Source organism: Amia ocellicauda, chromosome 14, assembly GCF_036373705.1.
Source record: "Amia ocellicauda isolate fAmiCal2 chromosome 14, fAmiCal2.hap1, whole genome shotgun sequence".
Classification (NCBI taxonomy): domain Eukaryota; kingdom Metazoa; phylum Chordata; class Actinopteri; order Amiiformes; family Amiidae; genus Amia; species Amia ocellicauda.
The window spans coordinates 21842533-21870094 of record NC_089863.1 but is presented as its reverse complement, the minus strand read 5'-3'; the positions used below and the strand labels follow the sequence as shown (position 1 = coordinate 21870094).

General features: G+C 42.5%; 12 non-coding genes across 12 annotated transcripts; 7 read left to right on the top strand and 5 right to left on the bottom strand.

Moving 5' to 3' along the window:
* Window positions 1–843: 843 nt before the first annotated feature.
* trnam-cau (transfer RNA methionine (anticodon CAU)) lies at window positions 844–916 on the bottom strand. The gene has a single exon. It is a non-coding gene; the product is annotated as a tRNA-Met (tRNA).
* Window positions 917–3379: 2463 nt separating this feature from the next.
* Window positions 3380–3452, bottom strand: trnam-cau (transfer RNA methionine (anticodon CAU)). The gene has a single exon. It is a non-coding gene; the product is annotated as a tRNA-Met (tRNA).
* Window positions 3453–5128: 1676 nt separating this feature from the next.
* Window positions 5129–5199, top strand: trnag-ccc (transfer RNA glycine (anticodon CCC)). The gene has a single exon. It is a non-coding gene; the product is annotated as a tRNA-Gly (tRNA).
* Window positions 5200–6100: 901 nt separating this feature from the next.
* On the top strand, window positions 6101–6172 carry trnag-ucc (transfer RNA glycine (anticodon UCC)). The gene has a single exon. It is a non-coding gene; the product is annotated as a tRNA-Gly (tRNA).
* A 5376-nt stretch (window positions 6173–11548) lies between these two features.
* Window positions 11549–11620, bottom strand: trnaa-ugc (transfer RNA alanine (anticodon UGC)). Its single transcript has one exon. It is a non-coding gene; the product is annotated as a tRNA-Ala (tRNA).
* A 1128-nt stretch (window positions 11621–12748) lies between these two features.
* On the top strand, window positions 12749–12819 carry trnag-ccc (transfer RNA glycine (anticodon CCC)). The gene has a single exon. It is a non-coding gene; the product is annotated as a tRNA-Gly (tRNA).
* Window positions 12820–13923: 1104 nt separating this feature from the next.
* On the top strand, window positions 13924–13995 carry trnag-ucc (transfer RNA glycine (anticodon UCC)). Its single transcript has one exon. It is a non-coding gene; the product is annotated as a tRNA-Gly (tRNA).
* Window positions 13996–17008: 3013 nt separating this feature from the next.
* trnam-cau (transfer RNA methionine (anticodon CAU)) lies at window positions 17009–17081 on the bottom strand. The gene has a single exon. It is a non-coding gene; the product is annotated as a tRNA-Met (tRNA).
* Window positions 17082–19543: 2462 nt separating this feature from the next.
* On the bottom strand, window positions 19544–19616 carry trnam-cau (transfer RNA methionine (anticodon CAU)). The gene has a single exon. It is a non-coding gene; the product is annotated as a tRNA-Met (tRNA).
* Window positions 19617–20033: 417 nt separating this feature from the next.
* Window positions 20034–20105, top strand: trnag-ucc (transfer RNA glycine (anticodon UCC)). The gene has a single exon. It is a non-coding gene; the product is annotated as a tRNA-Gly (tRNA).
* Window positions 20106–24600: 4495 nt separating this feature from the next.
* trnag-ccc (transfer RNA glycine (anticodon CCC)) lies at window positions 24601–24671 on the top strand. The gene has a single exon. It is a non-coding gene; the product is annotated as a tRNA-Gly (tRNA).
* Window positions 24672–25771: 1100 nt separating this feature from the next.
* On the top strand, window positions 25772–25843 carry trnag-ucc (transfer RNA glycine (anticodon UCC)). Its single transcript has one exon. It is a non-coding gene; the product is annotated as a tRNA-Gly (tRNA).
* The last annotated feature ends 1719 nt before the right edge of the window (window positions 25844–27562 follow it).

The window sequence follows — 27562 nt, the reverse complement described above, 5'->3', positions numbered from 1 at the left end:
AAGGAACACATTCGTTACTGTCCCAGCAATCTCCGAGAAACACTGTGTGTACGCATCCACTGTGATATGTGATTGAAACAACGAGATTGCAAGCGCCCATGTGCATCATTTTTACTTCTCGGGTTGAAGTCACAGACAGACTGTGGTCAAAAAGTAGGGAGTTATCAGGGCCAGGTGCCAGGGGTGATACATGTAAGGTACACGCAATAACGCCGAGCTATAGCCTCCACTATGCTGAGTGTTGCTTTGTGGGTACAGCGACTAAATTAAGACATGTTGAAGTCAATCAATCAATGAATAAATACATGTCCATTGATTTATGTATTGATGTATTTCTTTCAACATTGAATTCTTTGTGTAATGTCGTTTTCAACACAGTCCTCAACTCTTGTTGTCCTTGTCGCCAGCACGGGTAAGTGTGTGCTCCTGAGTGGTAAAAGGACCCTTGTCAGAGGTGGGATTCAAAGCCAAGCCTCTACAGGAGACGATGACCTGCACGCAGCACCTTACACCACTCGGCCATCCTGACTTGTGCTGCAGTGATCAAATTGAGTCATTGCCGACGTCATGGAAAACAATGAACTTTTCAATGACTGTGTTCTGCCAGGGCTTCCTTTACTTTGACTTTCGGGATCACGACGTCATCTCACCAATGGCCGAAATAGCTCAGTTGGGGGAGCGATAGACTGAACATCTAAAGGTCCCTTATTCCATCCCAGGATTTGGCATTTTGCCATGAATTTCTTCAGACAGCGCAAGCAACCACTTTATTGCACAGGTGTGCGCCTTTTTTCTGCAGCTGGAGATCAGTGTGGTAGAACTCAAAGATAAAGGAAGAGTGCTTGCCCCGTGTGAGGGTCGAACTCACCACCTTCAGATTATGAGACTGACGTGCTACCTACTGCGCCAACGAGGCACGGCATGGCCAGCTCCCTCTACTCCAACTGACCTCTTAGCATGACAACCACTCCGATGAACATTCGTGAACACATATTTTCCCCGAATGACAACCATGCGCCTGTGATGTAGTGATTAGCAAGGTACGTATTAAGCAGTTCGACTGCAGATTATTACAGATAATTATTAAAACACCATTGTGCCCCAGGGGACGCGTTTTATATGTCTTGTGCATTTGCTTCGGTGACAGAATCTAGAGCTTCCCCGCAGCACCAGTGGTGTAGTGGTATCATACAAGGCTCCTGTTCTTGTGAGTTGCGTTCGATTTCTGGCTAGCGTATGCCACACAGCCTACTGTCTTACTTGCTTTGATTGCCCTTGTCATTTCATTTTTTTCTTCATTCCAGAATACAGCGGCTAGACTTTTCCTCGGCAATTCATTGGACCATTTCTTTCTTTTGAGGTTATTCAATTTCAAGAACACAAAGACCATACATTCTGGGAGTTATATTTCAGAAATAAAACGAGACACTCTCAAACTTTGTATCTCCTTCAACAACAAACAAACAAGCCAAAAGAGAAGGAAAAGAGCAGTGTTGGGGTCGTTACTCAGAAAAAGTAATGTCTTACATTGTACTCGTTACTCATATCAAAAGTAACTAAACACTTTACTTATTACTTCATGGAGAATGTAATTAGTTACTTTACTTTTACATTACTCTGCATTACACCCCAAACGTTGCGGGACCTCAATAAACAATTTCAAAGCTACACCAACACAAGCAGTTGATAATGACAGAGACATACTGTTATCTTTTGTTGTTTTAATAAAGCGCCACAGGAAAACCAGGCCAGTGTCGGAAGTCCACCCCCTGTTGTGGGAGGAGCGGAGCGATTGTGGGTTTGGTTCTGTGTTTCGTTTTAAAAATGAAGACAGAAAGCAACACTACGAGCGATAGAGCCTGGTGTGGAAAGGACTTTTGTGGCTGTTTTATTCTTTGTGCTTTAGATGATTGGAGACAGCATAATAAATACACGTTTCTGTTAAGAGATATTAGCAGTAGCTAAACGTGTATAGACAACATTATACTCAGACAAGCATTACGTTACCATAAGAAAACGTGCAACACTAAAATACATCTTTGCTATTTATTTTTATTATTGTTATTATTGTAATCATCATCAAGATATGTGCTAGTAGATCTGCATTTTAAATGTCTCAAATTGACTCCTTTAACTTATTACTCTTACTACAGATTTGTAACTGCAAACGACAGTTTTTCTAATATTTTTAATGTACGACATAGACGTCCTTATCGTCCTTATTAAGACCATATCGTTACAATGTGTAATGCAGTAACGAGAACAAAAAAAAGGAATCAGTAACTGTAAAATTATTACTCCTTTTGGAACCATACCACGTTACGTTACTCGTTACTACCAAAAGTAATAACATTACTGTAATGCGTTACTTAGTAACGCGTTACCCACAACCCTGGAAAAGAGTTGCACTGTCGTTTCTTGAATCTCAGAGCATTCTAAATCTGTTTCGGAGGCGTTCCCCAAAGGCACAATATGTGGATGATATGGGCAAAAAGAAGGAGAAAAAGCTACTGTGCGCTAGATGACATGTAAAGCAAGGAACACATTCCTTACTGTCCCAGCAATCTCCGAGAAACACTGTGTGTACGCATCCACTGTGATATGTGATTGAAACAACGAGATTGCAAGCGCCTTATGTGCATCATTTTTACTTCTCGGGTTGAAGTCACAGACAGACTGTGGTCAAAAAGTAGGGAGTTATCAGGGCCAGGTGCCAGGGGTGATACATGTAAGGTACACGCAATAACGCCGAGCTATAGCCTCCACTATGCTGAGTCTTGCTTTGTGGGTACAGCGACTAAATTAAGACATGTTGAAGTCAATCAATCAATGAATAAATACATGTCCATTGATTTATGTATTGATGTATTTCTTTCAACATTGAATTCTTTGTGTAATGTCGTTTTCAACACAGTCCTCAACTCTTGTTGTCCTTGTCGCCAGCACGGGTAAGTGTGTGCTCCTGAGTGGTAAAAGGACCCTTGTCAGAGGTGGGATTCAAAGCCAAGCCTCTACAGGAGACGATGACCTGCACGCAGCACGTTACACCACTCGGCCATCCTGACTTGTGTTGCAGTGATCAAACTGAGTCGTTGCCGACGTCATGGAAAAAAATGAACTTTTCAATGACTGTGTTCTGCCAGGGCTTCCTTCACTTTGACTTTTGGGATCACGACGTCATCTCACCAATGGCCGAAATAGCTCAGTTGGGGGAGCGATAGACTGAACATCTAAAGGTCCCTTGTTCCATCCCAGGATTTGGCATTTTGCCATGAATTTCTTCAGACAGCGCAAGCAACCACTTTATTGCACAGGTGTGCGCCTTTTTTCTGCAGCTGGAGATCAGTGTGGTAGAACTCAAAGATAAAGGAAGAGTGCTTGCCCCGTGTGAGGGTCGAACTCACCACCTTCAGATTATGAGACTGACGCGCTACCTACTGCGCCAACGAGGCACGGCATGGCCAGCTCCCTCTACTCCAACTGACCTCTTAGCATGACAACCACTCCGATGAACATTCGTGAACACATATTTTCCCCGAATGACAACCATGCGCCTGTGATGTAGTGATTAGCTAGGTACGTATTAAGCAGTTCGACTGCAGATTATTACAGATAATTATTAAAAGACCATTGTGCCCCAGGGGACGCGTTTTATATGTCTTGTGCATTTGCTTCGGTGACAGAATCTAGAGCTTCCCCGCAGCGCCAGTGGTGTAGTGGTATCATACAAGGTTCCTGTTCTTGTGAGTTGCGTTCGATTTCTGGCTAGCGTATGCCACACAGCCTACTGTCTTACTTGCTTTGATTGCCCTTGTCATTTCATTTTTTTCTTCATTCCAGAATACAGCGGCTAGACTTTTCTTCGGCAATTCATTGGACCATTTCTTTTTTTTTAGGTTATTCAATTTCAAGAACACAAAGACCATACTTTCTGGGAGTTATATTTCAGAAATAAAACGAGACACTCTCAAACTTTGTATCTCCTTCAACAACAAACAAACAAGCCAAAAGAGAAGGAAAAGAGCAGTGTTGGGGTCGTTACTCACAAAAAGTAATGTCTTACATTGTACTCGTTACTCATATCAAAAGTAACTAAACACTTTACTTATTACTTCCTGGAGAATGTAATTAGTTACTTTACTTTTACATTACTCTGCATTACACCCCAAACATTGCGGGACCTCAATAAACAATTTCAAAGCTACACCAACACAAGCAGTTGATAATGACAGAGACATACTGTTATCTTTTGTTGTTTTAATAAAGCGCCACAGGAAAACCAGGCCAGTGTCGGAAGTCCACCCCCTGTTGTGGGAGGAGCGGAGCGATTGTGGGTTTGGTTTTGTGTTTCGTTTTAAAAATGAAGACAGAAAGCAACACTACGAGCGATAGAGCCTGGTGTGGAAAGGACTTTTGTGGCTGTCTTATTCTGTATGCTTTAGATGATTGGAGACAGCATAATAAATACAAGTTTCTGTTAAGAGATATTACGAATAGCTAAAAGGGTATAGACAACATTATATTCAGAAGTTACTGTATGAAAACTTTCCATGTGCAACACTAAAATAAATATTTGCTATGTATTATTATTATATTTATTATTGTAATCTTTATCAAAATATGTGCTAGTAGATTTGTATTTTAAATTGCTGAACTTGACTCCCTTAACGTATTACTCTTACTACAGATTTGTAACTGCAAACGACAATTTCTGTAATATTTTTAAATTACACCGTAGACGTGCTTAACCAGGGCGAGTTACAGCTGAAATAAAACACACACGTATCACGATGAATTGTACAGTAACAGCAGCTACAATAGAGTTGCACTCGTGGCGTTTATGGACTTATGGACGCATTTATGAAACCAGTCCTTAATGTTTCAGAGGAAAACCCAGATCTGCTCTATTTTTGTATACATTCATTGAACTTGTAAATGGGCACACGTTAACGAAATCGTGTTCGCCTTCATACTGATTGTCTCTGCACCTGTGATGTAGTGATTGGCTAGGTACGTATTAAGCAGATCGATAACAGACTAATAAGGATAATCATTAAGACATCATCTTGCCCCATGGGACGCTTTCTATGAATTTGCTTCAAGGACGCAAGCCAGAGCTTCCCCAGCAGCGCCAGTGGTGTAGTGGTATCATACAAGATTCCCATTCTTGTGACTCGGGTTCGATTCCCGGCTGGCGCATCCGACAAAGCCTGCTCTCTTTCTTGATTTGATTGTAATCTGTGCAATAGGTAGTCACATTCTGCTGCAGCAGAGAAGGGGTAGTTATCCATCTTGTGTTATTTCACAGGAGTTCGTATGTGCCCGGTTCAAGTTGAGGAGCTTACGTGACAGTTCCTGTAACTATTCACTTCTTTACCTGGTGTCTATTGTGTAACGCCCAGCATCTTTTTATATATTAATTTATTTATTTATTTCCATTTTCCGATACTGTCTGGCTGAGCCCCCGTGTCCTAGTGGATCAGACACTGGGTTCCTAAGCCAGGGAGTGTCGCTTTGAGTCCCAGCTGCTCAGAAGCACGGTCATTTTTAAGCTCGGATCTGAGCTCAAACTGAGCCCCGATCCGCTTAGTTCAAAACAATTGACATGATGCTTCCCACAGCACATACAGGGTGAAATGTGAAGGCACTGAAACCTGGAAAGCTGCTCCAGCGCATGGAGAAGCTCGGTGTGCAGTCTTGAACAGGAAAGTGGAAATAACGCAGGGCTTTGCAAACTAGTATTGCTTGCAATATGCAATATAGGAATGGCTGTGACGTTAACAGGTGGGTGAGTGCCCAAGGAGCAGAGTGGCGCAGCAGAAGCGTTTTGGGCCTATAACCCAGAGGTCGATGGATCGAAACCATCCTCGTCTATGTTTCAACTTTGGTTTTGTTTCATTTCGGAAAGGTCTGAATAAAGTGCAATCTGGAAAGATGCTAATGGACATTTTCCTTCCGCACTCAGGAACAGGAAACTGCTGATATCGCAGGGCTTCCCAAATGTTCACCGATTGCAATTTGGAAAACGAATTGCCTGCCACTTTGCAATCCTGGAATCATGTTCGACCACAGTGAGATATTGTGGGGAAGCAGTTTCTAAGCGTTGGTGGTATAGTGGTTAGCATAGCTGCCTTCCAAGCAGTTGACCCGGGTTCGATTCCCAGCCAACGCAATATACACTCCCCTCTCTGTCTGTTCTCAGCTGCCTAGTGTGCTCTTTCATGCTGCTTCAGATACTTTTAAGAACATAAGAGAGTTAACAAACGAGAGGGGACCATTCGACCCATCGTGCTCGTTTGGTGTTCATTAATATCGAAGTGATCCAAGGATCCTTTCCAGACCATTTTTAAATGTTCCCAAACTTTCAGCTTCAACCACATCGCTGGGTAGTTTATTCCAGATTGTGACTACTCTCTGTGTAAAGAAGTGTCTCCTGTATTCCGTTTTGAATGCCTTGAAGCCCAATTTCCATTTCTGTCCCCGGGTAGTCTCCTCTGTACCAGGGTGAAAAGGTTCAGTTCTCTCAGTCTCTCCGAGTAGGACTTTCCCTTGAAGACCTGGAATAAGTCTGGTTGCTCTCCTCTGAACTGCCTCTAAGGCAGCAATATCCTTTTTGAAGTGTGGTGCCCAGAACTGTACACAGTATTCCAGATGAGGTCTAACTAGCGCATTGTACATGACTTAACATGACTGCCCTTGTTTTAAATTCTACACTTTTGACAATATACCCTAGCATTCTGTTTGCCTTCTTTATTGCTTCCCCACATTGCTTGGATGGAGAAAGTGAGGAGTCCACATAGACTCCTAGGTCTTTCTCATGCGTTACTTCATGTAGATCTGTACCTCCCATAGTGTAATTATAGTGGACATTTTTGTTACCTGCATGTATTACCTTGCACTTGTCCACATTGAATTGCATTTGCCAGGTGTCAGCCCACAACTGAATATTATCTAAGTCCCTCTGAATAGCCTGTGCTGCCAAGATTGTATCTGCTGAGCCACCTATTTTCTTGAAGTACTTTTGGAAATATCCCATCTGGCCCAGGTGATTTGTTTGTTTTTAATTCTGCTAGTCCCTTTAGTACCTCCTCCTCATTTATCCTGATCTCTCTTAGGGATTGACTGGACTGATTGTCAACCTGTGGCATGTCATCTGTTTTTTCTTTTGTAAAAACCTCTGTGAAATACTCATTTAGAATATGTGCCACATCTTGTTCGTTTTCCAAGATACCTCCGTTTTTGCCCTTTATCTGTTTCACCTCCTCCTTTATTAACCGCTTGCTGTTGTGATATTGAAAAAAGCTCTTTGCATTGGTTTGAGCTCCAAGAGCTATTTTTCTTTCTAATTCCCTCTTTGCTTTCCTGATCCCTTTCTTAAGATCTCTTTGCAGCTCAACATATTCTATGTATTTTGTTTCGTCACCATCCCTTTTGTATGTGCTATACAACATTGTCTTCCTCTTTATATTTTTTGCATACCTCTATTATACCATTTTGGCCAATGATTTTTGTTCCTCAATTTGCTAAGTTTTGGTTTAAATTGCTCCTGAGCCTCGAGTAGTATATTCTTAAAATATACCCATGCATTTTCAACTAACTCTGTATCCAGTGTGCTCCAGTCTACCTCTTCTAAGTGCCGTCTCATACCTTCAAGGTTTGCTTTTCTAAAATTGTAGACCATTGTTTTAGACTTGGACCTTGTTTTTTGAAAGAATGCCTCAAAGACAACCATATTGTGATCACAATTTGCCATTGGTTCTCTAACTACTGTCCCCCTGACTCTATCTTGGTCATTTGAAAAGATCAAGTCAATACATGCGCTCTCTCTGGTTGGTTCCCTGACAAATTGAGTTAGAAAGCAGTCATTTACCATCTCAACCATTTCCATTTCTGCTTCTGTAGTCCCCACTGGGCTTTCCCAGTCTAAGTTTGGGAAATTGAAATCCCCCATTATAACAGCCACATCCTTGCTACATGCAGTCCTGATTACACTTTACAATGCAGCATCTTTCTGAATATCTGAGTTTGGTGGCCTGTAACACACTCCTACCGCTAATCCTCCAGATCTCTTGTTCAAAAGTTTCACCCACAAAGATTCTGTTCCGTTACTGGGATCTAATACAAGATCTTCTGCCTCAATGTCATTTTTCACATATAATGCTACCCCACCCCCTCTTAAATTTTGCCTGTCTCTCCTAAACTGTGTATATCCTTCCAACTTGTATTCATCCCCATCATTTTCTGTAAGCCATGTTTCTGTCACTCCTACAACATCATAGTCACACACCAGCACTGTGGCTTCCAAGTCTAACATCTTGTTCCTTATACTCCTGGCATTGAGGTACAAACATTTCAGGACTTTCCTACTGGCAGTTTGCCTTGGTTTCCTTTCCTTAGTGGAACATCTCCCATTGTCAAAGCTCCCTGCCCCCCTGGTTCCTAGTTTAAATGATTCTCAATTTCACTGCACATACGCTCTTCCAATGCATTAGCCCCCCTTCTGTTTAGATGTAGACCGTCCGGTTTGTACAGGTCCCATCTATCCCAGAAGAAAGACCAATGCTCCATAAACCTAAACCCCTCTTCCCTACACCAAGCTTTCAACCACGTGTTAAACTTTCTAATCTCTGCCTGTCTCCCTGACCATGACCGGTGGATTCCCCCCGGCTTTGGCCAGTAGCCCGTCTACTAGTTTAGGGAGATCTGCAACCTGAGCACCAGGCAGGCAAGATACCAATGCGGGTCTCCATGTCACTAGAACACACTGTGTGATCTACACCTCTAAGAATTGAGTCTCCTACTATAACTACCTCCTTCGTCTGGGGGGGGATTGGGCACCATGGTGCTCTGGTGCTCAACTGCCCCCCATCACCCTCTGAGCTGTCACTGTCCAACTCGGTGTCCAGCAGTTGGAACCTGTTGGGCAATTCAAGCTCTTGGGGTGTCTCTACGGGGTGTGCACGCCCTTTTCTGTGGTTACGACCTACTGTAACCCAGCAGTTCTCTACGCTGTCCTGCTCTAAGGTCTCAACTCTCCTAGGTTTTACCCCCAATTCACACCTAATTGGCCCCACCTGGCTCCTCCTGCAACAGAATTCCTGCTAGTCCTAGACAGAAACTCCCTTCTATAACCTGTTTACTTTCACCAACTCAGCAGCTGAACTGAATTGGCTTCAATTTAGGCAAACTACAGACAATGCTAACGTCAATTTAAGGCAAACTTAAAACAAAATGAGCAATGCTAAGACTATTCTGAAACTAGTCAAACAACAAGATGGCTACCTCTCACCTGTACTATCCGGTCTCTCTCTGTGGCAACTTGTAAATACTTGTGCTTACCTTTTTGCAAGATCAACGACAAGGTGGTAAGCACTTTACACTGTCAGCTGTGCAATTACTCATGCAACCTTAGTGTTACTGGTTACTGCTAGTGTACAAAACACTGACCCCGACGTCATTTGAACACGCACCCTTGTGATCTAGAGTCAGACGTGCTACCCTTGCCACAAGAGCTCGCTGCTTTCAAGGCAGGTGGTGAAACGCTCCTCTTTAAATTATTATTGGTAGTAGTAGTAGTAGTAGTAGTAGTAGTAGTAGTAGTAGTAGTAGTAGTAGTAGTAGTAGTAGTAGTAGTAGTAGTAGTAGTAGTAGTGGTGCATATCCGATACAGCGTGCTCTACATATTGCTTTGAATGCATGTGTAATTTACTCATGAATTTAGGTCCTTTCCTTGCTGATAGATTGATTATGGAGAGAGGGAGGGTTTACATATAAGTCGGTGTCCTGTGGGGGACAATGCTTTGCTTAAGGAGTCTGCATTTGGTAGACTTTCGAGGTGCACAATTCAGTGGGAGAAAACGCATCGGTCGGTGCTTGGTTAACACTTCTTTTTTAGTAGCTTAGTAGAGCCATTGAGCTCGGTGTTAGTGCGTGTGCCTCCAATGTATCACACCTGGCACCTGTCCCCGCTAATTCCCTAGTCCTGACGACGGTCTGTGTTTAACTTCAAGCCAACAAGTAAAGACAACGCGCGTTTTAGATGGCATGTGTGTCAACGTGATGATGAAGATGTTCAAGTACACCGTGCCGTTTAAAGCGCCCAAATCTTACAGCCTGCGCACTTACACTCACCTAAAGGATTATTAGGAACACCTGTTCAATTTCTCATTAATGCAATTATCTAACCAACCAATCACATGGCAGTTGCTTCAATGCATTTAGGGGTGTGGTCCTGGTCAAGACAATCTCCTGAACTCCAAACTGAATGTCTGAATGGGAAAGAAAGGTGATTTAAGCAATTTTGAGCGTGGCATGGTTGTTGGTGCCAGACGGGCCGGTCTGAGTATTTCACAATCTGCTCAGTTACTGGGATTTTCACGCACAACCATTTCTAGGGTTTACAAAGAATGGTGTGAAAAGGGAAAAACATCCAGTATGCGGCAGTCCTGTGGGCGAAAATGCCTTCTTGATGCTAGAGGTCAGAGGAGAATGGGCCGACTGATTCAAGCTGATAGAAGAGCAACTTTGACTGAAATAACCACTCGTTACAACCGAGGTATGCAGCAAAGCATTTGTGAAGCCACAACACGTACAACCTTGAGACGGATGGGCTACAACAGCAGAAGACCCCACCGGGTACCACTCATCTCCACTACAAATAGGAAAAAGAGGCTACAATTTGCACAAGCTCACCAAAATTGGACAGTTGAAGACTGGAAAAATGTTGCCTGGTCTGATGAGTCACGATTTCTGTTGAGACATTCAGATGGTAGAGTCAGAATTTGGTGTAAACAGAATGAGAACATGGATCCATCATGCCTTGTTACCACTGTGCAGGCTGGTGGTGGTGGTGTAATGGTGTGGGGGATGTTTTCTTGGCACACTTTAGGCCCCTTAGTGCCAATTGGGCATCGTTTAAATGCCACGGCCTACCTGAGCATTGTTTCTGACCATGTCCATCCCTTTATGACCACCATGTACCCATCCTCTGATGGCTACTTCCAGCAGGATAATGCACCATGTCACAAAGGTCGAATCATTTCAAATTGGTTTCTTGAACATGACAATGAGTTCACTGTACTAAACTGGCCCCCACAGTCACCAGATCTCAACCCAATAGAGCATCTTTGGGATGTGGTGGAACGGGAGCTTCGTGCCCTGGATGTGCATCACACAAATCTCCATCAACTGCAAGATGCTATCCTATCAATATGGGCCAACATTTCTAAAGAATGCTTTCAGCACCTTGTTGAATCAATGCCATGTAGAATTAAGGCAGTTCTGAAGGCGAAAGGGGGTCAAACACAGTATTAGTATGGTGTTCCTAATAATCCTTTAGGTGAGTGTATACAGAACCAGCTTGCAATCCGGCCCATTGTTTCACTTCTCACAATGAATACATACACACGCTGTTTCTCGGACGAATGCTGGGAAAGAGTGCCGAAAAGGCCCATGCTAGTGTGACCGATGAATCACGGGCTCCCGATTTGTTCGGTACTTGCTATGTGCATCCAATGACATAGTGCACGGGCTCCATTAAAAGACAGTCTGGAGATGCCGAGGACTGAACTCGGGACCTCATACATGCAAAGCATGCGCTCTACCACTGAGCTACATCCCCAATGCCAGCCTGTCTTCTCTCAAACTTTGTATCTCTGTCAACAACAAACATACATGCAAAACGAGATCGAAAAGAGCAGTGATGGTGTCGTTACTCACAAAAAGAAATGTATTACATTGTATTCTTTACTCATATAACAAGATATTTTACTTATTACTCTCTGGGCAAAGTAATTAGTTACTTTACTATTAGATTACTTTGCATTTCACCCCAAACGTTGCGGGACCTCATTAAACAATTACAAAGTTACACCCACACATGCGGTCGAATAAAGACAGAAACATACTGTTATCTCTTGCTGTTCTAATAAAGCGCCACAGGAAAACCAGGCCAGTGTCGGAAGTCCACGCCCTGATGTGGGAGGAGCGGAGCGATTGTGGGTTTGGTTTGTGTCTCGTTTTAAAGACAGTGACAGAAAGCAACACTACGAGCGATAGAGCCTGGTGTGGAAAGGACTTTTGTGGCTGTCTTATTCTGTATGCTTTAGATGATTGGAGACAGCTAAAAATATACAAGTTTCTGTTAAGAGGTATTACGAATAGCTAAAAGGGTATAGACAACATTATATTCAGAAGTTACTGTAAGAAAACTTTCCATGTGCAACACTAAAATAAATATTTGCTATGTATTATTATTATTGTTATTATTGTAATCTTTATCAAGATATGTGCTAGTAGATTTGTATTTTAAATTGCTGAACTTGACTCCCTTAACGTATTACTCTTACTACAGATTTGTAACTGCAAATTTGTTACAGCTGAAATAAAACACACACGTATCACGATGAATCGTACAGTAACAGCAGCTACAATAGAGTTGCACGTTGCACTCGTGGCGTTTATGGACTTATGGACGCATTTATGAAACCAGTCCTTAATGTTTCAGAGGAAAACCCAGATCTGCTTTATTTATGTATACATTCATTGAACTTGTAAATGGGCACACGTTAACGAAATCGTGTTCGCCTTCATACTGATTGTCTCTGCACCTGTGATGTAGTGATTGGCTAGGTACGTATTAAGCAGATCGACAACAGACTAATAAGGATAATCATTAAGACATCATCTTGCCCCATGGGACGCTTTCTATGAATTTGCTTCAAGGACGCAAGCCAGAGCTTCCCCAGCAGCGCCAGTGGTGTAGTGGTATCATACAAGAGTCCCATTCTTGTGACTCGGGTTCGATTCCCGGCTGGCGCATCCGACACAGCCCGCTCTCTTTCTTGCTTTGATTGTACTTGTCATTTCATTCTTTTCTTCATTCCAGAATGCAGCGGCAAGACTCTTCTTTAGCAATTGACTGGATCATTTCTTTCTTTTGAGGTTATTCAATTTCAAAAACACAGACAATATTTTCTGGGAGTTATATTTCAGAAATAAAACGAGACACATTGGTGACAAATGCCAGCCCTCTTTTCGAATCGATTGACGCAATAATCTGCGCAATAGGTAGTCACATTCTGCTGCAGCAGAGAAGGGGTAGTTATCCATCTCGTGTTATTTCACAGGAGTTCGCATGTGCCCGTTTCAAGTTGAGGAGCTTACGTGACAGTTCCTGTAACTATTCACTTCTTTACCTGGTGTCTATTGTGTAACGCGCAGCATCTTTTTATTTATTTATTTATTTATTTATTTATTTCCATTTTCCGATACTGTCTGGCTGAGCCCCCGTGTCCTAGTGGATCAGACACTGGGTTCCTAAGCCAGGGAGTGTGGCTTTGAGTCCCAGCTGCTCAGAAGCACGGTCATTTTTAAGCTCGGATCTGAGCTCAGACTGAGCCCCGATCCGCTTAGTTCAAAACAATTGACATGATGCTTCCCACAGCACATACAGGGTGAAATGTGAAGGCACTGAAACCTGGAAAGCTGCTCCAGCGCATGGAGAAGCTCGGTGTGCAGTCTTGAACAGGAAAGTGGAAATAACGCAGGGCTTTGCAAACTTGTATTGCTTGCAATATGCAATATAGGAGTGGCTGTGACGTTAACAGGTGGGTGTGTGCCCAAGGAGCAGAGTGGCGCAGCGGAAGCGTGCTGGGCCCATAACCCAGAGGTCGATGGATTGAAACCATCCTCTTCTTTGTTTCAACTTTGGTTTTGTTTCATTTCGGAAAGGTCTGAATAAAGTGCAATCTGGAAAGATGCTAATGGACATTTTCCTTCCGCACTCAGGAACAGGAAACTGCAGATATCGCAGGGCTTCCCAAATGTTCACCGATTGCAATTTGGAAAACAAATTGCCTGCCACTTTGCAATCCTGGAATCATGTTCGACCACAGTGAGATATTGTGGGGAAGCAGTTTCTAAGCGTTGGTGGTATAGTGGTTAGCATAGCTGCCTTCCAAGCAGTTTACCCGGGTTTGATTCCCGGCCAACGCAATATATACTCCCCTCTCTGTCTGTTCTCAGCTGCCTTGTGTGCTCTTTCATGCTGCTTCAGACACTTTTAAGAACATAAGAGAGTTAACAAACGAGAGGGGACCATTCGACCCATCTTGCTCGTTTGGTGTTCATTAATATCGAAGTGATCCAAGGATCCATTCCAGACCATTTTTAAATGTTCCCAAACTTTCAGCTTCAACCACATCGCTGGGTAGTTTATTCCAGATTGTGACTACTCTCTGTGTAAAGAAGTGTCTCCTGTTTTCCGTTTTGAATGCCTTGAAGCCCAATTTCCATTTCTGTCCCCGGGTAGTCTCCTCTGTACCAGGGTGAAAAGGTTCAGTTCTCTCAGTCTCTCCGAGTAGGACTTTCCCTTGAAGACCTGGAATAAGTCTGGTTGCTCTCCTCTGAACTGCCTCTAAGGCAGCAATATCCTTTTTGAAGTGTGGTGCCCAGAACTGTACACAGTATTCCAGCGCATTGTACAGTCTTAACATGACTGCCCTTGTTTTAAATTCTACACTTTTGACAATATACCCTAGCATTCTGTTTGCCTTCTTTATTGCTTCCCCACATTGCTTGGATGGAGAAAGTGAGGAGTCCACATAGACTCCTAAGTCTTTCTCATGCGTTACTTCATGTAGATCTGTACCTCCCATAGTGTAATTATACTGGACATTTTTGTTACCTGCATGTATTACCTTGCACTTGTCCACATTGAATTGCATTTGCCAGGTGTCAGCCCACAACTGAATATTATCTAAGTTCCTCTGAATAGCCTGTGCTGCCAAGATTGTATCTGCTGAGCCACCTATTTTCTTGAAGTACTGTTGAAAATATCCCATCTGGCCCAGGTGATTTGTTTGTTTTTAATTCTGCTAGTCCCTTTAGTACCTCCTCCTCATTTATCCTGATCTCTCTTAGGGATTGACTGGACTGATTGTCAACCTGTGGCATGTCATCTGTTTTTTCTTTTGTAAAAACCTCTGTGAAATACTCATTTATAATATGTGCCACATCTTGTTCGTTTTCCAAGATACCTCCGTTTTTGCCGTTTATCTGTTTCACCTCCTCCTTTATTAACCGCTTGCTGTTGTGATATTGAAAAAAGCTCTTTGCATTGGTTTGAGCTCCAAGAGCTATTTTTCTTTCTAATTCCCTCTTTGCTTTCCTGATCCCTTTCTTAAGATCTCTTTGCAGCTCAACATATTCTATGTATTTTGTTTCGTCACCATCCCTTTTGTATGCGCTATACAACATTGTCTTCCTCTTTATATTTTTTGCATACCTCTATTAAACCATTTTGGCCAATGTTTTTTGTTCCTCAATTTGCTAAGTTTTGGTACAAATTGTTCCTGAGCCTCGTGTAGTATATTCTTAAAATATACCCATGCATTTTCAACTAACTCTCTGAAGACTCTTTTTGGAAGTTGAAGAAAGTGTTTTGTGATTATTATATAATGTTTTATATTAATACTAGCATTAGAAGTAGTTTTGTATACAGACTGAGCACATTCGATTTAGCAGGACAAGTAAAGGGTCAACAAGGTCGATTTGTTAGAAACTCCTGTCAGTAATGAAAGATTACACAGTGCCGAAATAGCCTAGAGCTGTCTCCTGAGAATTTGTTTATGACTTAATCGTTTCTCCAGATAGGCAGGAATTGTTTCTGTTAAAGAACGATTGACACTAGGTAAATGACGACCGTGGGATCGCATCTTCCTAGTGCACATCAAAGACGGACATCTGCTTTGGATCCATCACCTCTTCACGGGAGGACAGATCGTAAAACGGACCCGGACCTGTATCTTCTGATTGGATGAACGGCCATAAGATGTTACGTCATTTTTCCTATAAAGTTGTACTCATGTTTGTAAACATTAAGTCTCACTGAAGGAATTATTTCTGACGTGGAGCTTCCGAGCCGGCTCCATTAAAGTTCTATTTGCTTTATCTCCGCGACTTCTCCACTAATTTCCCACATGGTTCTACAACTCAGACTTAGTAACGCGTTACCCACAACGCTGGAAAAGAGTTGCACTGTCGTTTCTTGAATCTCAGAGCATTCTAAATCTGTTTCGGAGGCGTTCCCCAAAGGCACAATATGTGGATGATATGGGCAAAAAGAAGGAGAAAAAGCTACTGTGCGCTAGATGACATGTAAAGCAAGGAACACATTCGTTACTGTCCCAGCAATCTCCGAGAAACACCGTGTGTACGCATCCACTGTGATATGTGATTGAAACAACGAGATTGCAAGCACCCATGTGCATCATTTTTACTTCTCGGGTTCAAGTCACAGACAGACTGTGGTCAAAAAGTAGGGAGTTATCAGGGCCAGGTGCCAGGGGTGATACATGTAAGGTACACGCAATAACGCCGAGCTATAGCCTCAACTATGCTGAGTGTTGCTTTGTGGGTACAGCGACTAAATTAAGACATGTTGAAGTCAATCAATCAATGAATAAATACATGTCCATTGATTTATGTATTGATGTATTTCTTTCAACATTGAATTCTTTGTGTAATGTCGTTTTCAACACAGTCCTAAACTCTTGTTGTCCTTGTCGCCAGCACGGGTAAGTGTGTGCTCCTGAGTGGTAAAAGGACCCTTGTCAGAGGTGGGATTCAAAGCCAAGCCTCTACAGGAGACGATGACCTGCACACAGCACCTTACACCACTCGGCCATCCTGACTTGTGTTGCAGTGATCAAATTGAGTCGTTGCCGACGTCATGGAAAACAATGAACTTTTCAATGACTGTGTTCTGCCAGGGCTTCCTTCACTTTGACTTTTGGGATCACGACGTCATCTCACCAATGGCCGAAGTAGCTCAGTTGGGTGAGCGATAGACTGAACATCTAAAGGTCCCTTGTTCCATCCCAGGATTTGGCATTTTGCCATGAATTTCTTCAGACAGCGCAAGCAACCACTTTATTGCACAGGTGTGCGCCTTTTTTCTGCAGCTGGAGATCAGTGTGGTAGAACTCAAAGATAAAGGAAGAGTGCTTGCCCCGTGTGAGGGTCGAACTCACCACCTTCAGATTATGAGACTGACGCGCTACCTACTGCGCCAACGAGGCACGGCATGGGCAGCTCCCTCTACTCCATCTGACCTCTTAGCATGACAACCACTCCGATGAACATTCGTGAACACATATTTTCCCCGAATGACAACCATGCGCCTGTGATGTAGTGATTAGCTAGGTACGTATTAAGTAGTTCGACTGCAGATTATTACAGATAATTATTAAAAGACCATTGTGCCCCAGGGGACGCGTTTTATATGTCTTGTGCATTTGCTTCGGTGACAGAATCTAGAGCTTCCCCGCAGCGCCAGTGGTGTAGTGGTATCATACAAGGTTCCTGTTCTTGTGAGTTGCGTTCGATTTCTGGCTAGCGTATGCCACACAGCCTACTTTCTTACTTGCTTTGATTGCCCTTGTCATTTCATTTTTTTCTTCATTCCAGAATACAGCGGCTAGACTTTTCTTCGGCAATTCATTGGACCATTTCTTTCTTTTGAGGTTATTCAATTTCAAGAACACAAAGACCATACTTTCTGGGAGTTATATTTCAGAAATAAAATGAGACACTCTCAAACTTTGTATCTCCTTCAACAACAAACAAACAAGCCAAAAGAGAAGGAAAAGAGCAGTGTTGGGGTCGTTACTCACAAAAAGTAATGTCTTACATTGTACTCGTTACTCATATCAAAATTAACTAAACACTTTACTTTTTACTTCCTGGAGAATGTAATTAGTTACTTTACTTTTTCATTAGTCTGCATTACACCCCAAACGTTGTGGGACCTCAATAAACAATTTCAAAGCTACACCAACACAAGCAGTTGATAATGACAGAGACATACTGTTATCTTTTGTTGTTTTAATAAAGCGCCACAGGAAAACCAGGCCAGTGTCGGAAGTCCACCCCCTGTTGTGGGAGGAGCGGAGCGATTGTGGGTTTGGTTTTGTGTTTCGTTTTAAAAATGAAGACAGAAAGCAACACTACGAGCGATAGAGCCTGGTGTGGAAAGGACTTTTGTGGCTGTTTTATTCTTTGTGCTTTAGATGATTGGAGACAGCATAATAAATACACGTTTCTGTTAAGAGATATTAGCAGTAGCTAAACGTGTATAGACAACATTATACTCAGACAAGCATTACGTTACCATAAGAAAACGTGCAACACTAAAATACATCTTTGCTATTTATTTTTATTATTGTTATTATTGTAATCATCATCAAGATATGTGCTAGTAGATCTGCATCTTAAATGTCTCAACTTGACTCCTTTAACTTATTACTCTTACTACAGATTTGTAACTGCAAACGACAGTTTTTCTAATATTTTTAATGTACGACATAGACGTCCTTATCGTCCTTATTAAGACCATATCGTTACAATGTGTAATGCAGTAACGAGAACAAAAAAAAGGAATCAGTAACTGTAATATTATTACTCCTTTTGGAACCATACCACGTTACGTTACTCGTTACTACCAAAAGTAATAACATTACTGTAATGCGTTACTTAGTAACGCGTTACCCACAACCCTGGAAAAGAGTTGCACTGTCGTTTCTTGAATCTCAGAGCATTCTAAATCTGTTTCGGAGGCGTTCCCCAAAGGCACAATATGTGGATGATATGGGCAAAAAGAAGGAGAAAAAGCTACTGTGCGCTAGATGACATGTAAAGCAAGGAACACATTCGTTACTGTCCCAGCAATCTCCGAGAAACACCGTGTGTACGCATCCACTGTGATATGTGATTGAAACAACGAGATTGCAAGCGCCCATGTGCATCATTTTTACTTCTCGGGTTCAAGTCACAGACAGACTGTGGTCAAAAAGTAGGGAGTTATCAGGGCCAGGTGCCAGGGGTGATACATGTAAGGTACACGCAATAACGCCGAGCTGTAGCCTCCACTATGCTGAGTGTTGCTTTGTGGGTACAGCGACTAAATTAAGACATGTTGAAGTCAATCAATCAATGAATAAATACATGTCCATTGATTTATGTATTGATGTATTTCTTTCAACATTGAATTCTTTGTGTAATGTTGTTTTCAACACAGTCCTCAACTCTTGTTGTCCTTGTCGCCAGCACGGGTAAGTGTGTGCTCCTGAGTGGTAAAAGGACCCTTGTCAGAGGTGGGATTCAAAGCCAAGCCTCTACAGGAGATGATGACCTGCACGCAGCACCTTACACCACTCGGCCATCCTGACTTGTGTTGCAGTGATCAAATTGAGTCGTTGCCGACGTCATGGAAAACAATGAACTTTTCAATGACTGTGTTCTGCCAGGGCTTCCTTCACTTTGACTTTTGGGATCACGACGTCATCTCACCAATGGCCGAAATAGCTCAGTTGGGGGAGCGATAGACTGAACATCTAAAGGTCCCTTGTTCCATCCCAGGATTTGGCATTTTGCCATGAATTTCTTCAGACAGCGCAAGCAACCACTTTATTGCACAGGTGTGCGCCTTTTTTCTGCAGCTGGAGATCAGTGTGGTAAAACTCAAAGATAAAGGAAGAGTGCTTGCCCCGTGTGAGGGTCGAACTCACCACCTTCAGATTATGAGACTGACGCGCTACCTACTGCGCCAACGAGGCACGGCATGGCCAGCTACCTCTACTCCAACTGACCTCTTAGCATGACAACCACTCCGATGAACATTCGTGAACACATATTTTCCCCGAATGACAACCATGCGCCTGTGATGTAGTGATTAGCTAGGTACGTATTAAGCAGTTCGACTGCAGATTATTACAGATAATTATTAAAAGACCATTGTGCCCCAGAGGACGCGTTTTATATGTCTTGTGCATTTGCTTCGGTGACAGAATCTAGAGCTTCCCCGCAGCGCCAGTGGTGTAGTGGTATCATACAAGGTTCCTGTTCTTGTGAGTTGCGTTCGATTTCTGGCTAGCGTATGCCACACAGCCTACTGTCTTACTTGCTTTGATTGCCCTTGTCATTTCATTTCTTTATTCATTCCAGAATACAGCGGCTAGACTTTTCTTGTTCAAGTGTTGGTGGTATAGTGGTTAGCATAGCTGCCTTCCAAGCAGTTGACCCGGGTTCAATTCCCGGCCAGCGCAATATTCACTCCACTCTCTGTCTGTTCTCAGCTGCTTAGTGTGCTCTTTCATGCTGCTTCAGACACTTTTAAGAACATATGAAAGTTTACAAACGAGAGGGGACCATTCGACTCTTCATGCTCGTTTGGTGTTCAATAATATCGAAGTGATCCAAGGATCCTTTCCAGACCATTTTTAAATGTTCCCAAACTTTCAGCTTAAACAACATCGCTGGGTAGTTTATTCCAGATTGTGACTACTCTCTGTGTAAAGAAGTGTCTCCTGTTTTCCGTTTTGAATGCCTTGAAGCCCAATTTCCATTTGTGTCCCCGGGTGCGTGTGTCCCTGCTGATCTGGAAAAGCTCCTCTGGTTTGATGTGGTCGATGCCTTTCATGATTTTGAAGACTTGGATCAAGTCCCCACGTAGTCTCCTCTGTTCCAGGGTGAAAAGGTTCAGTTCCCTCAGTCTCTCCGAGTAGGACTTTCCCTTCAGACCTGGAATAAGTCTGGTTGCTCTCCTCTGAACTGCCTCTAAGGCAGCAATATCCTTCTTGAAGTGTGGTGCCCAGAACTGTACACAGTATTCCAGATGAGGTCTAACTAGCGCATTGTACAGTCTTAACATTACTGCCCTTGTTTTAAATTCTACACTTTTGACAATATACCCTAGCATTCTGTTTGCCTTTTTTATTGCTTCCCCACATTGCTTGGATGGAGAAAATGAGGAGTCCACATAGACTCCTAGGTCTTTCTCATGCGTTACTTCATCTAGATCTGTACCTCCCATAGTGTAATTATAGTGGACATTTTTGTTACCTGCATGTATTACCTTGCACTTGTCCACATTGAATTTCATTTGCCAGGTGTCAGCCCACAACTGAATATTATCTAAGTCCCTCTGAATAGCCTGTGCTGCCAAGATTGTATCTGCTGAGCCACCTATTTTAGTATCATCTGCAAATTTGACAAGTTTGCTAACTATCCCAGAGTCCAGATCATTAATATAGATTAGAAAAAGCAAAGGCCCTAGTACTGATCCCTGTGGAACTCCACTAACAACCTCATTCCAGTTAGAAGTGACTCCTCTAATCGACACCCTCTGTTTCCTAGACATCAACCAGTTCATAATCCATCTACTTACATTACCCTGAATGCCTACAGCTTCCAATTTGAGGATCAGTCTTTGGTGTGGAACCTTATCAAAAGCTTTTTGGAAATCTAAGTATATCATATCATATGCTTTCACGTGATCTACAGCTGCAGTTGCATGTTCTAAACATTCTAATAAATTAGTAAGACATGATCTGCCTCGTCTAAACCCATGTTGACTAGCTCCGAGAATATGGTTTTCATTGAGATGCGCCTCTATTTTCTGTCTAATCATTTTTTCCAACATTTTACAGGTGATGCAGGTCAGACTGATTGGTCTGCAATTTCCTGGCTCAGTTTTGCATTGGTTTGAGCTCCAAGAGCTATGTTTCTTTCTAATTCCCTCTTTGCTTTCCTGATCCCTTTCTAAAGATCTCTTTGCAGCTCAACATATTCTATGTATTTTGTTTCGTCACCATCCCTTTTGTATGCACTATACAACATTGTCTTTCTCTTTATATTTTTTGCATACCTCTATTAAACCATTTTGGCCAATGTTTTTTGTTCCTCAATTTGCTAAGTTTTGGTACAAATTGGACCTGAGCCTCGATTAGTATATTCTTAAAATATACCCATGCATTTTCAACTAACTCTGTATCCAGTGTGCTCCAGTCTACCTCTTCTAAGTGCAGTCTCATATCTTCAAGATTTGCTTTTCTAAAATTGTAGACCATTGTTTTAGACTTGGACCTTGTTTTTTGAAAGAATGCCTCAAAGATAACCATATTGTGATCACAATTTGCCATTGGTTCTCTAACTACTGTCCCCCTGACTCTATCTTGGTCATTTGAAAAGATCAAGTCAATACATGCGCTCTCTCTGGTTGGTTCCCTGACAAATTGAGTTAGAAAGCAGTCATTTACCATCTCAACCATTTCCATTTCTGCTTCTGTAGTCCCCACTGGGCTTTCCCAGTCTTAGTTTGGGAAATTGAAATCCCCCATTATAACAGCCACATCCTTGCTACATGCAGTCCTGATTACACTGTACAATGCAGCATCTTTCTGAAAATCTGAGTTTGGTGGCCTGTAACACACTCCTACCGCTAATCCTCCAGATCTCTTGTTCAAACGTTTCACCCACAAAGATTCTGTTCCATTACTGGGATCTAATACAAGTTCTTCTGCCTCAATGTCATTTTTCACATATAATGCTACCCCACCCCCTCTTCGATTTTGCCTGTCTCACCTAAACTGTGTGTATCCTTCCAACTTGTATTCATCCCCATCATTTTCTGTAAGACATGTTTCTGTCACTCCTACAACATCATAGTCACACACCAGCACTGTGGCTTCCAAGTCTAACATCTTGTTCCTTATACTCCTGGCATTGAAGTACAAACATTTCAGGACTTTCCTACTGGCAGTTTCCCTTGGTTTCCTTTCCTTAGTGGAACATCTCCCATTGTCAAAGCTCCCTGCCCCCCTGGTTCCTAGTTTAAATGATTCTCAATTTCACTGCACATACGCTCTTCCAATGCATTAGCCCCCCTTCTGTTTAGATGTAGACCGTCCGGTTTGTACAGGTCCCATCTATCCCAGAAGAAAGACCAATGCTCCATAAACCTAAACCCCTCTTCCCTACACCAAGCTTTCAACCACGTGTTAAACTTTCTAATCTCTGCCTGTCTCCCTGACCATGACCGGTGGATTCCCCCCGGCTTTGGCCAGTAGCCCGTCTACTAGTTTAGGGAGATCTGCAACCTGAGCACCAGGCAGGCAAGATACCAATGCGGGTCTCCATGTCACTAGAACACACTGTGTGATCTACACCTCTAAGAATTGAGTCTCCTACTATAACTACCTCCTTCGTCTGGGGGGGGATTGGGCACCATGGTGCTCTGGTGCTCAACTGCCCCCCATCACCCTCTGAGCTGTCACTGTCCAACTCGGTGTCCAGCAGTTGGAACCTGTTGGGCAATTCAAGCTCTTGGGGTGTCTCTACGGGGTGTGCACGCCCTTTTCTGCGGTTACGACCTACTGTAACCCAGCAGTTCTCTACGCTGTCCTGCTCTAAGGTCTCAACTCTCCTAGGTTTTGGCGTGCACACCATCTCTCTCATGGGCTGATTGACCAATTCTTCTATATCCCTAATACAGCGCAGATCGACAAGCTGAGCCTCAAGATCAATTGATCTCTAGGATTTCAACCTGCCGACAACGTTCTCATATGAAGCCTTCTTGGATGAGTTCATCCAGGAAGGCAATCATTCTGCAAACCTGACACTGTAGTGGCCACATGCTTCTAAATGTTACTTTTTGTTTGTTTGTTTGTTTGTACTTCTCTTGGTTCCTGCTGCTAGTCAACTGCCTAACTTTTGTCAGCGAAAAACAGCACAGCTCTTTCTCAACAGCTGCTTTAAGTAGCTTTTGTCTACCTACCCCCAATTCACACCTAATTGGCCCCACCTGGCTCCTCCTACAACATAATTCCTGCTAGTCCTAGACAGAAACTCCCTTCTACAACCTGTTTACTTTCACCAACTCAGCAGCTGAACTGAATTGGCTTCAATTTAGGCAAACTACAGACAATGCTAATGTCAATTTAAGGCAAACTTAAAACAAAATGAGCAATGCTAAGGCTATTCTGAAACTAGTCAAACAACAAGATGGCTACCTCTCACCTGTACTCTCCGGTCTCTCTCTGTGGCAACTTGTAAATACTTCTGCTTTAGATGATTGGAGACAGCTAAAAATATACAAGTTTCTGTTAAGAGATATTACGAATAGCTAAAAGGGTATAGACAACATTATATTCAGAAGTTACTGTAAGAAAACTTTCCATGTGCAACACTAAAATAAATATTTGCTATGTATTATTATTATTGTTATTATTGTAATCTTTATCAAGATATGTGCTAGTAGATTTGTATTTTAAATTGCTGAACTTGACTCCCTTAACGTATTACTCTTACTACAGATTTGTAACTGCAAACGACAATTTCTGTAATATTTTTAAATTACACCGTAGACGTGCTTAACCAGGGCGAGTTACAGCTGAAATAAAACACACACGTATCACGATGAATCGTACAGTAACAGCAGCTACAATAGAGTTGCACGTTGCACTCGTGGCGTTTATGGACTTATGGACGCATTTATGAAACCAGTCCTAAATGTTTCAGAGGAAAACCCAGATCTGCTTTATTTATGTATACATTCATTGAACTTGTAAATGGGCACACGTTAACGAAATCGTGTTCGCCTTCATACTGATTGTCTCTGCACCTGTGATGTAGTGATTGGCTAGGTACGTATTAAGCAGATCGACAACAGACTAATAAGGATAATCATTAAGACATCATCTTGCCCCATGGGACGCTTTCTATGAATTTGCTTCAAGGACGCAAGCCAGAGCTTCCCCAGCAGCGCCAGTGGTGTAGTGGTATCATACAAGATTCCCATTCTTGTGACTCGGGTTCGATTCCCGGCTGGCACATCCGACAAAGCCCGCTCTCTTTCTTGATTTGATTGTACTTGTCATTTCATTCTTTTCTTCATTCCAGAATGCAGCGGCAAGACTCTTCTTTAGCAATTGACTGGATCATTTCTTTCTTTTGAGGTTATTCAATTTCAAAAACACAGACAATATTTTCTGGGAGTTATATTTCAGAAATAAAACGAGACACATTGGTGACAAATGCCAGCCCTCTTTTCGAATCAATTGACGCAATAATCTGCGCAATAGGTAGTCACATTCTGCTGCAGCAGAGAAGGGGGAGTTATCCATCTCGTGTTATTTCACAGGAGTTCGTACATGCCCGTTTCAAGTTGAGGAGCTTACGTGACAGATCCTGTAACTATTCACTTCTTTACCTGGTGTCTATTGTGTAACGCGCAGCATCTTTTTATTTATTAATTAATTTATTTATTTCCATTTTCCGATACTGTCTGGCTGAGCCCCCGTGTCCTAGTGGATCAGACACTGGGTTCCTAAGCCAGGGAGTGTGGCTTTGAGTCCCAGCTGCTCAGAAGCACGGTCATTTTTAAGCTCGGATCTGAGCTCAGACTGAGCCCCGATCCGCTTAGTACAAAACAATTGACATGATGCTTCCCACAGCACATACAGGGTGAAATGTGAAGGCACTGAAACCTGGAAAGCTGCCCCAGCGCATGGAGAAGCTCGGTGTGCAGTCTTGAACAGGAAAGTGGAAATAACGCAGGGCTTTGCAAACTTGTATTGCTTGCAATATGCAATATAGGAGTGGCTGTGACGTTAACAGGTGGCTGAGTGGCCAAGGAGCAGAGTGGCACAGCGGAAGCGTGCTGGGCCCATAACCCAGAGGTCGATGGATTGAAACCATCCTCTGGTGTGTTTCAACTTTGGTTTTGTTTCATTTCGGAAAGGTCTGAATAAAGTGCAATCTGGAAAGATGCTAATGGACATTTTCCTTCCGCACTCAGGAACAGGAAACTGCAGATAACGCAGGGCTTCCCAAATGTTCACCGATTGCAATTTGGAAAACGAATTGCCTGCCACTTTGCAATCCTGGAATCATGTTCAACCACAGTGAGATATGGTGATGAACTAGTTTCTAGGTTTTGGTGGTATAGTGGTTAGCATAGCTGCCTTCCAAGCAGTTGACCCGGGTTCGATTCTCGGCCAACACAAAATACACTCCCCTCTCTGTCTGCTCACAGCTGCCTAGTGTGCTCTTTCATGCTGCTTCAGACCCTTTTAAGAACATAAGAGAGTTTACAAATGAGAGGGGACCATTCGACCCATCGTGCTCGTTTGGTGTTCATTAATATCGAAGTGATCCAAGGATCCATTCCAGACCATTTTTAAATGTTCCCAAACTTTCAGCTTCAACCACATCGCTGGGTAGTTTATTCCAGATTGTGACTACTCTCTGTGTAAAGAAGTGTCTCCTGTTTTCCGTTTTGAATGCCTTGAAGCCCAATTTCCATTTGTGTCCCCGGGTAGTCTCCTCTGTTCCAGGGTGAAAAGGTTCAGTTCCCTCAGTCTCTCCGAGTAGGACTTTCCCTTGCTCTCCTCTGAACTGCCTCTAAGGCAGCAATATCCTTTTTGAAGTGTGGTGCCCAGAACTGTACACAGTATTCCAGATGAGGTCTAACTAGCGCATTGTACAGTCTTAACATTACTGCCCTTGTTTTAAATTCTACACTTTTGACAATATACCCTAGCATTCTGTTTGCCTTCTTTATTGCTTCCCCACATTGCTTGGATGGAGAAAGTGAGGAGTCCACATAGACTCCTAGGTCTTTCTCATGCGTTACTTCATGTAGATCTGTACCTCCCATAGTGTAATTATAGTGGACATTTTTGTTACCTGCATGTATTACCTTGCACTTGTCCACATTGAATTTCATTTGCCAGGTGTCAGCCCACAACTAAATATTATCTAAGTTCCTCTGAATAGCCTGTGCTGCCAAGATTGTATCTGCTGAGCCACCTATTTTCTTGAAGTACTGTTGGAAATATCCCATCTGGCCCAGGTGATTTGTTTGTTTTTAATTCTGCTAGTCCCTTTAGTACCTCCTCCTCATTTATCCTGATCTCTCTTAGGGTTTGACTGGACTGATTGTCAACCTGTGGCATGTCATCTGTTTTTTCTTTTGTAAAAACCTCTGTGAAATACTCATTTAGAATATTTGCTCATCTTGTTCAATTTCCAAGATACCTCCGTTTTTGCGCTTTATCTGTTTCACCTCCTCTTTTATTAACCGCTTGCTGTTGTGATATTGAAAAAAGCTCTTTGCATTGGTTTGAGCTCCAAGAACTATGTTTCTTTCTAATTCCATCTTTGCTTTCCTGATCCCTTTCTTAAGATCTCTTTGCAGCTCAACATATTCTATGTATTTTGTTTCATCACCATCCCTTTTATATGCGCTATACAACATTTTCTTCCTCTTTATTTTTGTTTGCATACCTCTATTAAACCATTTTGGCCAGTGTTTTTTGTTCCTCAATTTGCTAAGTTTTGGTACAAATTGCTCCTGAGCCTTGAGTAGTATATTCTTAAAATATACCCATGCATTTTCAACTAACTCTCTGAAGACTCTGTATAGGAAGTTGAAGAAAGTGTTTTGTGATTATTATATAATGTTTTATATTAATACTAGCATTAGAAGTAGTTTTGTATACAGACTGAGCACATTCGATTTAGCAGGACAAGTAAAGGGTCAACAAGGTCGATTTGTTAGAAACTCCTGTCAGTAATGAAAGATTACACAGTGCCGAAATAGCCTACAGCTGTCTGCTGAGAATTTGTTTATGACTTAATCATTTCTCCAGATAGGCAGGAATTGTTTCTGTTAAAGAACGATTGACACTAGGTAAATGATGACCGTGGGATCGCATCTTCC